Raw genomic sequence first — 15,228 nt, 5'->3', positions numbered from 1 at the left:
AGAATGCTATTGATTAGATTAGATCATACAAAACAATGAAAATCACTGTTTTCAGAGTCATTTTCCTTTAAAACTATCTTTAAAAAAAATCCTAAATTTGAAATAAAAGTGGGTAAAATCTAATGTTTTTAAACTACTTCTGAATGCATGCCCCTCCAACTCTATTAACTAGAAAATGCAGAATTATTGTCACAAACTAGTACTGATATCAATACACAATTAATATTGCTAAATAACTCATTTTTAAATGGCTTAATTAATCCTTGATAAAACAAAAATTTTGACATATATTCTAAAGTAGTTTCTGTCCAATAATTCTCTGCACCAGATACATTTCATAAGTAACTAACACCCTAGAAAGTTTACTGAGAAGCTGTCTTTGCTTAAACTTGGATGATTAATGAATAGGTTTTATGGGAATTTACTGTGGCTCTGCTTTGAAAATTAAAAAATTATTTCTAATTATGTGTTCCATCTTTCCCACCCTTTTTTCTGTGTGTAGGCAGCTTAATACAACACATGCATGATTGCTTTCTTTTTAATACTGTTTTTTTAAACCCAGAACTGTTTAGATAGCTTTATTAAGGCCAAAGAAGACATTCATGTTGACACTTTCATCGTTTATATACAATGCAAAGTTATTAAATATTATGCAATGGAAATAGATGAAATTTTGTCCCAAAGATATCTCCAAAGTCAAAATGTGTAGCATATTTATTTTAAGTTTAAAAGGGCATAGGGGGTAAACTGTGGGAGAACAGTGAAATATTTCAGGCCCTAGAGATGAAATTCACCCAGTATTTTTTACAGTGTAGATTCTTAACAAAAGTATTGTTAAGCCCTTATCTGTATGAGACCACTTTTAATCTTCCTTGTGTCCTTTGACTGTAAATCAGGCTCCCCCAAATGCACTTGTTTCCTGATGGTTCATTTTACCTCTTTAGCCAAATCTTTAACTTAGATGTCACGGAGCAGATTGGCCATGAGCATTAGAACCTTAGCATGGGCCCCCCAGACGTATGTCTGCTACTGGCCTCTTATTATTACTTCATCCCAAAGCCACCCTGAAGCCACAATACCCTCTTGCACCTTGCTACTCCCTTGCATTTTACAAACTTGGAAATTGAGGCTAAAGAGTCTAAAAGACATTCAAGATCATTAGGCAAATCAGTGGCAGAGCCAAGCCTTAAACTCAGGTCTCCTCACTTCTATTGTTTTCTTTACAAACATGTATGAGTCTTTGGGGCATCCAGGATTTCTTGGCTCTACACTGCCACAGAGATTTCAGGCATTTGCCCCTTTGACTCCAGGGGTATCCGAGTGATAACAGATCAGGACATCTACTTCCTTAAAACTCTCAGAACACTTACCAGGGCCCTCAGCTGCCAGATGATCTTAGCTGCACGCACAATATCTTAATGATGAAACTAGAATGCCCACAATTTAACCTAATGCAATGGAAGAAGAAGTATAGTCTGACACTTGTTTTATTTTTAAAGATTAGACCTCTGGTGAAATATTGACTTAACCAGGAATTTTTTTAGTTACATGTGACAGAAACACAGTTCAACCTAGTTCAAACAAAAAGAAATAAAATGGTTCACATAGCCAGGAAGTCTGAGGGTAAAATGAGTTCAGGCAGAGTAGCATGCAGGACTCAAATGGTGTCATCAGGGTCTATACTCCATTTCCTAGACGTTAATCTGTACACTTGTTATGCAAAACAGCGATCACTAATGCCAAGCTCACATCCAATCCACTGAGCAAACCCCAATTCAAAAGAGCCATCTTTCCTCGTACTTACAATGAGAAGTCCCAGGGAGCATTTGGATTTGCTTGCCTTGGTTCAGTGCCCATCCCTGAATTCATCACCGTGGCAAATAAGATCGGAGAATCCCTATAAGCATGAAATACAAGATGGAATCAGCTTCATCTGAGTCTCAGAGTTATAGATTCCCAACAACACAAAAAAGAGGTTCTGTAGGCAGAAAGTAGAGGACGAAAGAGTGCTGAGAAGACCAAAAGCAACTAAAAAACGTATACGTCTCTGCAGCTGTGTTAAAAGAAGTACTGAGGGTCAAAGAGTGTCAGATTTACCTCACATGCAAGCACCTCATGCACCCCAGTGGAATAAATTCTTCACTCAGTAGACAAAAATGGGAACTAGATCAAATGAATACTAATCAGGGTTCAGACATTCTCCCGAGGCATTCTCATGCAGTTCACTTCAGGTAGACCTAAGTATGCAATTTATGAATGTTATTTACTATATATTGTTATTTATTACTATAATCATTATAACCTTTTCAATTTTAATTGTCTGTACTTGATTATTTCTGCCAAAAATTTTAAAGGAGATTACATTCTTAACACTTTTTCCCCAAGACCAAAGTCTATCCCTTAGGAAAAAATGACTCTGGGAAGACCAAATCGTCCCAGGCTTTCCCCACTAGACACCATCCACCCCATCCTCCACTACCACCCCAACCCCTCAGAATAGTACTTACCACAGTGAGACCACCAGTAAAGGGCCTTATAATGGTAAGAATTACAGCCATACTCAAAGCATCGCTACTCCCTGATTGAACAAATTGCTTTACTTCATTGAAGCTTGGTTTCCCAATCTGTAAAATTGAGATAATTATCATACCTCACTTACAGTCATTGTAACAATTGTAATTAATAATGTAAGTAAAGCACTTAACAGTGCTGGAAAGTTAAGCACTGTTTAACCTGGAAAGTTGTGAAGCTTGTGAAGACATCATCACTGCAGACTGCCCAGCAGTGCTGTAGAATTATACCTCTTCTTCCTTGACTTGCCTGAGAGCAATGAATCAGCCATTAGTTAAATCAGTTATTGAATATTCTGAATTACATAACCATGCAGATTGGTAAGAGCATGATTCCAAAATGAATAGTTTACATTAATAACAAAAGTAATAGTGATAACAATAGTAAAACATGTAACAATAACAACTAATATGGCACTTACTATAGTACAAGCATTAACTAATTTAATTCTCACACTACTACAGTGGGGCAGGTACTATCAGTATTAGCCATTTTACACTTGAGGAAACTGAGGCACAAGCAGGCTGCCTTGGCCAAGGTCACACAGCTAGAAATTGATGGAGTCTGGACGTGAACTCAAGTTATTTGAGTCCAGAACACTTGCTCTGCATCCTAAGCCTCTATGGCCAGGATCAGATATTAAAGACTACCCCCATTTTTTAATGTGTTCTGAACAATAAATGGTGGCTAAACTTTCCTTGATGTATAAAAAAAATACAGATTCCTAATTAAATATGGTCCACTGAATACGTGGATCTACTATTATTAGTGTCCACTGAATCCCTCTAAAACAAGAGTAAATGGTTATTTATTAAAAGCATTGGAGCAGAACAATATTTTGTATTGGAGCAGAAACAATACTTTGTGTTCACCACACTGATTTCTCTTCTTGCACACTGGAGATTAAATATCCTAGCCTTCCTTCGAGAGAGGTTGGGACCATGTGACTGTGCTTCAACCAAAGGGATATGATCAGAAGTGGTGTAAGCCATTTCTAGACCTGGAAGATGAAAAGCCAATGTAAGAATGGAAAATAACACGCCAAAGAAAACTGCATACTAAGCTGATACCAAGCTGACTTACACTTCAAAATGCTCAAAAGGCCCAGAAAAAGTGGGGCACACAGAGCCTTTTTAAAGAAGTAGCCAGAATGCCATATCCACTCCCCTAGACTCCCCTACACTCCAAAACCCTGTCCAATCAAAAAGCAAAGATTTAGGGCTTCCGTGGTGGCGCAGTGGTTGGGAGTCCGCCTGCCGATGCAGGGGACATGGGTTCGTGCCCCGGTCTGGGAAGATCCCACATGCCGCGGAGCGGCTTGGCCCGTGGGCCATGGCCACTGGGCCTGCGCGTCCGGAGCCTGTGCTCCGCAGTGGGAGAGGCCACAACAGTGAGAGGCCCGCATACCGCCAAAAAAAAAAAAAAAAAAGCAAAGATTTATTCTCTGAAGAGGGTAAAACATATTATGTGCACCAGGAGACACCAGGTGCAAGGTGAGGGCTAGGCTATAGAAGTGACAATGGGGGTGCTAAATAAATTAATAGATATCAGATGCTGAGACCCCAACCCTTTGCCCTCCACTTGGTTCCCAGAATGCTGGTGGCTGGGGTCTTCATCCTCCAGTGAGGAGACTGGAAGATCCTTTTTTGTAAAACCACTCCTAACACCCATTGGCAACTCTGACATATATGTAAGCCCTTGATAATTTAGGGACCTCAGTACTTAATTCTGAGAATTACTGTTCTCAGTAATTACTGAGAATTACTGTTTCACTATACAGTTGGTATTCTGTGTGGTAATTGTTCTCCATCCAGGAGTGTCTTCATGGCAATGGCATTATTAACCTGATAAAATGATTAAAATATTATTATTAACCTGGTAAATTTATTGTCAGGAACGTGTAAGACACTCAGAATATTTGCACAGTGCTTTAATTTAACAAAACAATTTTTTCATCTGTTATTCTATTTAATCCTCAGTCCCTTGAGGGAGATATTGTTGACCTTGTTTTACATGAAGAAACTCGCTCTTGGGAGGATAAGTAACATTTCCAAGCCCCCCAGGTAATATCAGGGATAAACAGCCTAACGCTGGGATACCTACTATAAGGCATTATCTTAAGTGCTGCGAAGTCTTCAAAGTCTTAAAATATGGTAGAGTACACACCCCAATGTAAAATGTAAACAAAATGCTAAAAAAGTGCAAATGAAAGAGACTGCTGTGTTCAGGGGAAGTTTTATTATAGAGGCAGCATTTGAAATTCGCCTCTGCAGTTCAGAATACTAAGCCTATTATATTGAATAAACAGCCTAGAGAAATCCAAAATAAATAGTATGCCAATTATTTTTTCAGAGGAATTTAAAATCAAGAAGAAGATACTTGTTTGTTTGTTTTCTTTTTCAAATTATTTTCCTATTTAGGTTATCACAGAATATTGAGCAGCGTTCCCTGTGCTATACAGTAGGTCCCCGTTGGCAACCTATTTTAAATATAGTAGTGTGTACATGTCAATGCCAAACTACCATCCATACCCCCCGCCCTTCCCCTGTGGCAACCACAAGTTTGCTCTCCAAGTCTGTGAGTCTGTAAGAAGAAGATACTTTTAAAAAAATCTCATTAAGACTGAAAATCAGAGCCTCCAAATAAACAGGATATAAGAATGTCCAAACAGGGTTTCTTTTGTCTGTACAGGTGTGCATCATTTTATCCAATCAGTACCTTCCTTAAAATATATTTGTAAATTGTATCTTTTGAACTGTATCATACTTTAGACACACTTGTAAATTCCTAATTAAGGAAAGAATAAGCCCTTTTGCAAAAGAGAATCCTTTTACAAAAATATCACCTAAGTCACTGTTCTGTAAGTATTCATTTTTACAATATTGTTACCAAAAGTGGGGTCAGGCTGCTTGTCCCTCTGAAGCCGATAAAGAGGCAAGGCACGTGGAAAGGAAGTTTGCTTTATTTCAGAGGCCAGCAACTGTGGGGCAGGGTGGAGTCGTGCCCAAAGGCTGGCTCCCTGCAACTGACAATCAGGGGGCAAGAGTTCTTATGGGCGGAGGGAGGGGGCCACATGTAGAAACAGCACAGTCAGCTCTGCCAGTCCTCTTGAAGTTGGTCATGCTGTGGTCTGATCAGTGTCATCTTGATGTTTTCAGTAAAGTTAGTCTTCAGTTCCTGGTCAGTTTGTTTCCATTTCTTTGAGCCCAGTTCTCAGAATTGTGGCAACTTACGTCGTGGCTACAGTCTGGTCATCATGTAGTTCACTTCTTACACCTGGTGGGGGTTTCAATATCTACAAAACAGCTCACAGTACACGGCTCAGAATATTATTTATAGCCCTTGGGGAGGAACTAAAGGTCCTTGACTTTGCTTAATGACTAAACTTTTTTTTTTAATAAATTTATTTATTTACTTTTGGCTACTTTGGGTCTTTGTTGCTGTGCGTGGGCTTTCTCTAGTTGCGGCAAGTGGTGTCTACTCTTTGTGGTGGCGTGCAGGCTTCTCATTGCGGTGGCTTGTCTTTGTTGTGGAACACGGGCTCTAGGCACGTGGGCTTCAGTAGTTGTGGCACGCGGGCTCAGTATTTGTGGCTCACGGGCTCTAGAGCGCAGGCTCAGTAGTTGTGGCACATGGGCTTAGTTGCTCCGTGGCATATGGGATCTTCCCAGACCAGGGCTCGAACCCGTGTCCCCTGCATTGGCAGGCGGATTCTTAACCACTGCGCCACCAAGGAAGTCCCTTAATGACTAAACTTTTATTATTTTGTCCTGTTTGACTGTTTTCCTTTGCTTCTGCATTTTCTCACTTCTCTGATTAAATTTATTCTTTGACTAAAGTTTTTCTACAGACGAAAGGCAGGCAGTGGCCATGGTGGGGAAAGGACCATAGGGTCCTGCTCCATTTCAGCATGAGACTTTCAAATGGAGAACTCCTATTTATGACTATCAGGAAGGGGTGGCAGTAGAGGTGGGATAATTGAAATGAATGGAGCTGGTAGGGTAGAGTGGATGGAGCCCAATTTCGGACCAATCTTTTCTGTTCCAAAGGAAATGAAGAACACTGAATTCATTTTGGGTCACTTCAAAAACTGGCATAGACTCTTAGGTAGTCTTCTAAGGACTCGATCCAAAATAAGAGACTCAATAATAGAATCCAAAGGAGGACTCAGGAGATTACATATATATTTATTTTATTTATATTTATATTTATTTTATATATATGTGTGTGTGTGTATATATGTATATATATATATTTTTTTTTTTCCTTTGAGAGTAGAAACTTTGGTTCAACCTTGTTTTCCCCAGGGCCTAAAAGAAAGGCTGATGGAGAATTGGAATTCAATAAAAATCTGTTGAGTAAATGAAAACAGCTGGGGATCCAGCTCTCTTCTCTAAAGTCAGCCCTTAGAGGCAGTGAAATGAAGACATCAAGAATTTCAGCAAGGAGTGGGAGGTGGGGGTAGGTGAAATGGGTGAATGTGGTCAAAAGGTACAAACTTCCAGTTATAAGTAAGTTCTTGGGAGGTAATGTATAGCATGGTGACTGAAAGTTGCTAATAGAATAGATCTTAAAAGTTCTCATCACAAGAAAAAAATTTGTAACTATGTGAGGTCATAGATGTTAACAAAGTTTATATTGTACACCTAAAACTAGTACAACATTTTATGTCAATTAAATCTCAGTAAAACTGGGGGAAGATGTTTTTAATAAATAAATAAAACCTCAAGCCCAAATGGCTTGACTAATAATAATAATAATAACAATAATAATACTTAAAGAAGCTGAAATGTGAATTTTAAGTAACATTTTACCATCAATTTTGGACCTAATCGTAGGGCATTAGAGAATATTCTGGCTTACTTCATTAATGCAATGTGGGTTATTTTGTGATAAAGGAAGCAAAAACCTGTTTGCCTACTTCCCTTTTTGTTGTAGGTATGATGTTCTAAATTTCTATGAATCAGAAAAAAGAAAAGTTCAGCTCTTAAAACCAGATTGCCTGAGTTTGAATCTCATCTCTGAACCTCTTAGCCATCTCACCTTGGACAAGTTTCTGTGCCTCGGTTTCCTCATATGTAAAATGAGGATAATGGCACCTCAGAGCTTGTTGTGAGAATTCAATATGTTAACACTTAGAAACAGTGCCTGGCACAAGCTAAGCATGAAAGAAATATTAATTGTTATTATCTTTCTTATTTACTAAAGATAAACCAAGAAAGAAAACTCCATCTCCCCACAAAGGGCTCTTTCACTCAGCTGTCTGGGTTTTCTCTTACAAGCCAAATCCGAATTTCTTCAGCTAAAGTTAATCCAATTTTTCCTGATTCCTTTTACCTTTCTCCTGGGAGTCTACCTGAAGTTATTTTTACCAAGAGGAGATAGTTATCATTCAAGGCAAGAAAATAGAGCAAAGAATAATTATCCACAGACCTCACATACTTTATATGTGTGTGTTTCAAGCCTTTGATTTGTTTTTTCTCAACATAGCAGCTGCATTCCTAAGAGAGGCTCACAAGGCTAGGTCATGTCTCTACTCTGAGAGATAACTGAAGGTGTATCCTAGCAACCAAGTCACATGGCAGGGCCTTTCAACTACTTTCCTTCCACCTTTGTGGTTTTCATGTAGGTAAAGAATCTAAAGTCTTTAAATGAATGGATGGATGGGTTTTCACTGACTTACTGCATTTAGTTGCAAAACTTACCAGTAAAGTAAATTGATAGAAATGAATAGAATTCCTGGGAAGAATATTTAATCCAGACAAGATTCTTTAGATAAGACAAGGAAAGGCCCAAAGATCCCAGCAAGAAGAAATGTTCCTCAATTAATATAGGGATGGGCGGCATCATCCTATATATCACAGAATCAATGCACTACTAAGACCTTGCAAGGTCAGTACCTCCTGCCCTCTCCCACCACCACCCAGTCCATCAACTATCCATGCTTAAAACTCTCCAGGTCAAATGACTCACCCAACATTTTTATTTGGAAACTCTCCCAAAGAGAGTCCACAGCTCTATTTACAACCCATTGAAGTGTTTAGTGACCCTCAGGGTAATAAAAAACAAAACAAAACATAACTTTCCCTAATAGTGATGCTCAAGTCCCTAAATAAATATTGCCTGCAACACGTACCCATTGGTGCTATGACGTATTTGGGATGCCTTACCTCAAGTGGGCTCTAGCTGTGCTCCAAAACTGCTTCATTCTTTAAGCCTCAGCCTCAGACACATTTTCCATGTTCCTTCCTTCTCTTCAAGTCCCCACTTCCTCTCACTCCCAGCAGATGGTATCCCCTCTTGCTTAACTTACAATATTTAGGTTCATCTAAGCTCCCTTCTTTTCCTCTCATGAATATGTTTCTTCACTCAGCCTCATTGCTTTTCCTCCTCTCCCTGAAGACCTCTCTTTGCTAAAACCAACTACTCCCTGGCGTCCATTCTCCAGGATCTCAACCATCACACACTTGCTCTTTCCTTTTACATTTTCAATGCCTCCCTCACCAGTGGCTTTTTCCTTTCTGCTATAAACACGCTCCGGGTACTTGTCACCTAAGAAGACCTGGCTCCTCTCCACCAGGACGCTGAAGGAAGCATCCTACTTTTCTCATCTTAACCATCAAACTCTGAAAGGTAGCCTGCCTTTCTACCAGCATTCCTCACCCTCCACTCACTCTAAATTCTTGACTTACTTACTCTGCAAATTCTTGCATTCCATATTCTATCCCAGCCAATTTATTCACACAGCTTTCAGTGACTTGATGATGTCATCTTTACCCTCTTCTTACTGCAACTCTTTTTTATTTTGAGGGAAGGCCTCAATTTAAAGCCTAGTTCTACAAGTTAATCCACCTCTCTGAGCCTCTATTTTCTTTTCTTTTTCTTAAATTTTATAGTTGCTTTATTTAACAAAATTTATGCCAACTTTTCTATCTATATACATATGTGTTTCAAAATCAGAGCCGCAGACACACAATTTGTTAACACAGGACTTATAATAATGCTTAAAACATGTTACACAATGTTTTGTTTTCTGCTCATACTGACATTGACAGATTCAAAATTATTCCAAAGGCTGAGCAGCATCATGTCTTCATTTTCTTGGGTGGTTTATATGGTATGTCCTAAAGAAAGAGGGATGGAATTTTTGAGGGTTAATACCTTGTGTTCAGTTTAGTTCAACCAATAGTTCTTGACCCATAAGAGGAGCTCACAAAGTGTTTTGGACTGGGGATAAAAATTTGAATAAAATAGAATCTATTTGAGTATACTTTAAAAAGCTTTCTTCACTGTCATACCATAAATATAACAAGGTCATCTTGTTTCTGATCCCCCAAAGTAAGAAAATCTATTTTAAAAAATAAGTTAAAAATGATTTTAGTAGTAAGTACTATGAATAACATTTAGTGAGTAGAGATCCTTCAGAATCAAGGTAAGAAAGAGTAGACAAATACTCAACACAGTTCTGCCCCTGCCTTCTCCAATTTTGTTGGAAATATGTTCGTTTCATGACATGAAGATACATGTTCACAAGATGTTTTCTAAAGTTCTTTATATGGGGAAGACAGCCATTTTCTGCTTTCTCTTTTTTTTTTTACAACTTCCAGGAGCCCTCTTAATTCCTTAAAAAGTAAGTACTATAGTTCTGAAAATCTCAAAAAGCTTAGCTACATATTCTACTCACAAAATCTCTGAGCCTCCGTTTTCTGATCTGCAAACTGGGCATAAAGATATTCACTGTACAGATCTTTGTGACCATTAAATGAGATAATACATGTAAAATGCCTAGCATGTAATTGTGTGTATGACGGCAATTCTTTTTATTTTTCATTGGTGTCAGAGATACTAAATATTCTGCCTTTCTGACTACTCCTTTGTTTCTTTCATTAAACCCTCTTACTTCTTCACTCTGCCTCTGTCAAACTTTAAAAGTACCATAACTTTAAACAGCACATCTGCATGAATAACCTCCAGACTCACCTCCAACCCTAGCTTCCCTCCCTGCTCCCTTTTCTAATTGCCTACTGGATAACTCCCTTGGTAGTCAAATTCAATCAAATTAATTATCATAAAAATAAATATAAATAAATGAAAATAAATTCTTTGCCCAAAAAGCTAATTTCTACCATTTATGTTCATATAACAGCCATCCTTTTGGCTATCGAGGTTCAGAGCCTTCATCAAGTTCTTCCTCCCTTTGTTCGAGCAAATTCTTGCTAATTCTGGGCATTTTTACCACCATAATTTCCTTTATGTCTATCCCTTCTTTTCCCTCCTTGCTCAGTCAGCATCATTAGGCCTTCAGGACTTTTGATCTGAATTATTGCAATGGCCTCTTAAGGGATCTTCCTGCTTCTTGTTGAACATATTCCTGTCCATCTTCTATGCTTCAGTTAGAGGAATACTACTAGTGCAAAGATCTGATCAAAACACTCTTCTACCTACAAAATCCTTCAGGACTTCCAGTATAGACATGGCAACAAATTTATCATTATCTTCCTAGAAATCTTCAAAAATCAATAATGAAAAAGGAAGACAACAGCAAACAAACTCCATTTTTGGTAAACTAGGAAAAATTCCAAAATATTTGTATATGTGGGACATCTGTAGGAGGAAAGGGTGAAAGCTGAGGACAGAGAAACCAGCAGTGACAGTCCTCAGAAAGCACCAACAAAAATGTAATTCCTAGATGTGAGGAACACGCTAAGGTACAAAGTTCTCTCCTTTGTCTGGAACAGCGTGTGCAAGAACAAGAGGGAGTTGGATGGTGGCAGGAGACCCTCCTGTTCCTGACTTAGTACATATAAGTAGAGGAGGTGAGCCACATATGGAATTATTCAGATAAGCCATGTTTGCAGGAGAGAGTTTTCCTTCATGGTAGCTGGGAAGAAAACCTTCCAGCTGTGAGTAATAACTGGCCTGGAATGCTACCCTGGGCCCATTATAATCCAACTCACTAAATGATAAACAATAAAAAAGGAATTAGCATACAGATTTATTCTAAGAAAAAAATAACAAAAGAGCAAAATGTATTCACAGAAGACTAATACTCTATAAAAATGTTTCCAGGGAACAGATGAACATTATGAGTACATACTTTACCATGAACTTTAAAAAATTAAATGTCAATGAAGCACTTATCTATGAAGAAATACTTCAGAGTTGGAATACCAAAACTCATGTAAGAGTAGGTGAGGCAGCAAGAGGAGATAAAATGTGAATAGCACTCAGGAATAAAGTAAAGGGGGAAAAATAAAATTATCACAGAATTGCAGAAGAAATGGAAAATGGTACAAGATCAAATACACATTGTGAAAAACCCAGCGCAGGACACAAAGAATAGAAATGAGGAAAATATTCATAGAAGATAGAAAAGAGATCCAACATAAACATACTTGGTGACTCCAAAGAAGACGACCAAAATAACAGATCAGAACAAATATTTTGAAATATAATTACATAATTTAAAAATATAATTTAAGAATTTTTTTATTCAAAATTTTTAAAACTTTGACCTGGATATTGAAAGGGCCACATTATGCTAGGAAAAAAATAGATTCAGAATCCTCAACACCCACACTTAAAATCTTAGTAAAGTTACTGAACGTCAAAGAAAAATAAAAGATACTTTGGGCCACCAGGAAAAGTAATCAAGTCTTTTATGAGGTGAAAATCAAGCTGGCCTCAGACCTTCTTACAGTAACATTCAATGCCAGGAGTCCATAGAGGAATAGATTTTATATTGAACCAATGTCATTCAACTGCAATGACTACTGAAAAAGCAAAACAAAACAGTTTAAAACAGTCTAGAACTCTGGCAGTATTGTTCCCTTAAGTTCTTCTTGAAAAAAACTATTGGAGAATTCAAGCTACCAACCAAGAGATGCTTGGTTGGTAAAATCACTAATTGTGAGCATTGATACTAGAATCTAATAGAACTAAGATTAAAAATAAAAATGGGAATTTGAGTAACAGAACAGAATGTAAATGTTACTTGCCATTTACATAACAACAACAAAAATTAACAGGAGGAAAAAGGGTGAAGGTAAAGTTGGTAGGCTTTTTGCCCATTATTATATCTATGCCTTTTGCCTAAGGAACATAATTTGAGACACAATTCAAGTATTAGTAAAAGAAATATAAGTGTATTTGACAGCACAGAGTAAAACACTAAAAATACAATCTTATATTCTAAAATTGAATGGTGGAGGAAAGGAAAGGGAGAAAGGGTACATGCACTAATTTTATCATGATTGCAATAGAAAACTAATTAATGCTTGCTGTCTAGAGAAACATAATTAGGAGCCCACCCCAGACCAACTGAATCAGAATCACCATTTAAACAAGATCCCTGGGTAAATCATATGCACATTAAAGTTTGAGAATTGGTACCATAACAAATTACCACAAACTTAGTGGCTTAAAATAACAAAAATTTACTCATAATTCTGGAGGCCAGAAGTCTAAAATTAAGGTGTTAGCAGGGTTATATTCCTTCTAGAGGCTTCAGAGGAGAATCATGTCCTTGCCGTTTTCAGCTTCCAGAGGCTGCCTACATTCCTTGACTTGTGGCTCTTACCTTGCATCAATCCACCCTGTTGCTTTCATTTTCACATGTCCTACTACTACTACTACTTTGTTCCCCCTATGTTCCTCTTCTAAGGACTCTTGTGATTACATTGCATAAGGCCCATCAGATAATCCAGGACAATCTCCCCATTTCAAAATCTTAATTACAGCAACAAAATTTTTCTGCCATATAAAGTAACAGCTTCACTGGTTCCCAGGATCAGGACGTTGACATCTTTGAGAGATGGGGGCATCACTCAGCCTACAACAAACTCCATTTGTTCAAGTCTCCCTCATCCTTCCTCATCTCTCAGAAAATTCTACTTCCTCCTTAAAATTGCTCTGACTTAACTGACAGGAAGTGCTCTAGACTTATTTGTATAGCTTTTACAGAACTTACCACTTTGTTCTTTGATACAGAGATTTGTATACTTGTCATATCTCTCCTTTTATTCCATTCCACCTCCATTCTTATTAGATCATAATTTCCTTGAGGGAAGAGTTAGGAGACATGCTTCCATTCCCGTACTCTGCTGACAGTGCACACACTGATTTCATCAAGGACTTCTTTGTTGTTTTTTTGTTTGTTTGTTTTTTGTTTTTTGCGGTACGCGGGCCTCTCACCGCCGTGGCCTCTCCCATTGCGGAGCACAGGCTCCGGATGCGCAGACTCAGCAGCCATGGCTCACAGACCCAGGCGCTCCGCGGCATGTGGGATCTTCCCGGACCGGGGCACAAACCCGCGTTCCCTGCATCGGCAGGCGGACTCTCAACCTCTGCGCCACCAGGGAAGCCCCATCAAGGGCTTCTTAATTGCCAAATCCAGTGCACACTTTTAGGTTCATTTATTCATTCAACAAATAGTTATTAAACACCTATTATGTGCCAAGCACTGTTTTGGACTCTTAAGAATACAACAGTGAATAAAGAAGACTCAGTCCCTGACCTCTTGCAGTTTACATTTTGGTGAAGGAAATAAGTAATAAACTAATAGATGCATAAGCTGGTGCTCAGTAATGAGAAGAGTTGTGAAGAAGGAAGACTAGTCTTTTCACTTGCTCTCTTTGCAGAATTTGCCCTATTGACCATCCCCTCTTTCTTGAGAACCTCTCTTTCCATAGTTTAGGACACCATGATCTCCAGTTCTCTTCCTGTCTCTGTTTTTGTGTGTGTGTGTGTGTGCTTTCTTTCTAAACATTTGCTTTACTTTCATACTTTTTTAAGTATTGGTTTTTTAGTTACCCATCTTCTGCTCTCTTCTTCTTGTCACCTTCATGCTAATGTTTCCCAAATCTGTATCTCCAGGCCTCACCCTCCCCGCCACAGACCTCAATATTTAGTGGCCTCTGGTCATTCCCACCTGGACATATCACAGGCATTTAAGCTCAACATCTTAAAGAATGAAATTTTTCTGCCCCCAAATGCTCGTTTTATCTTGCATTGCCAATCTCAGTTGGGTTCCCAAGCTGGAGACGGGATCACATTTGACTTCCCTTTCTCTCTCGCTCCCCACTTTAAATCTTACCCAAGGCTGTCAATTTTGCTTTCTAAATATCCCTCCATCAAAGCTGCTTCTTCAGGTTCTCATTATCCCTTTCCTAGAATGCTGCAAAACTTTCCTAACTGCTTCTCCAGTCCACTGCTCTTCCAATCCACCCTTCACACTGCTCTAGTGATTTTCCTTAGTCATAAATCTGACTGCGTTGTTTCTGAGACAGAGTCCTCCAGTGGTTTCTCCATGACTTCAGGATAAAACAAAACTCCTCCACATCATTTATAAGTCTTTCTATTCTAGCTTCATCTCTCTCTGCTTCTAACTCACAATATACCCCAAGCATTGAATCTTCAGTGTCTTCCCATGAATTTTCCAAATTCACTGAGTTATTTAACTCCCCAATCTTTGCATACATGATTCCCTTTGCTAGAACACTTTTATTCCTCTCATTTGTCTAGTGAACTAATCCCTTAAAACCAAGTGTGGCCATTACTTATGCAGGGAAGATTACCTGCAGAAAGAGGAAATAATAAAACCATATTTTAATGTCTTATACCTACTTGTTTTCATTTCTATGTCAGGACCTTTGCACT

The 15,228-nt window shown here is 38.5% G+C and overlaps 1 protein-coding gene across 7 annotated transcripts in view; it reads left to right on the top strand.

The window, feature by feature from the left end:
• TRPM3 (transient receptor potential cation channel subfamily M member 3) overlaps window positions 1-15,228 on the top strand; it is a gene marked incomplete at both ends in the record, with an annotated part of 817,853 nt that overhangs the window by 698,668 nt on the left and 103,957 nt on the right. The gene's annotated exons all lie outside the window — the stretch shown is intronic.

Source organism: Hyperoodon ampullatus (genome assembly GCF_949752795.1).
Source record: "Hyperoodon ampullatus genome assembly, chromosome: 6".
NCBI classification, from domain to species: Eukaryota; Metazoa; Chordata; class Mammalia; order Artiodactyla; family Ziphiidae; genus Hyperoodon; species Hyperoodon ampullatus.
This window is presented reverse-complemented; position numbering and strand designations above follow the sequence as displayed.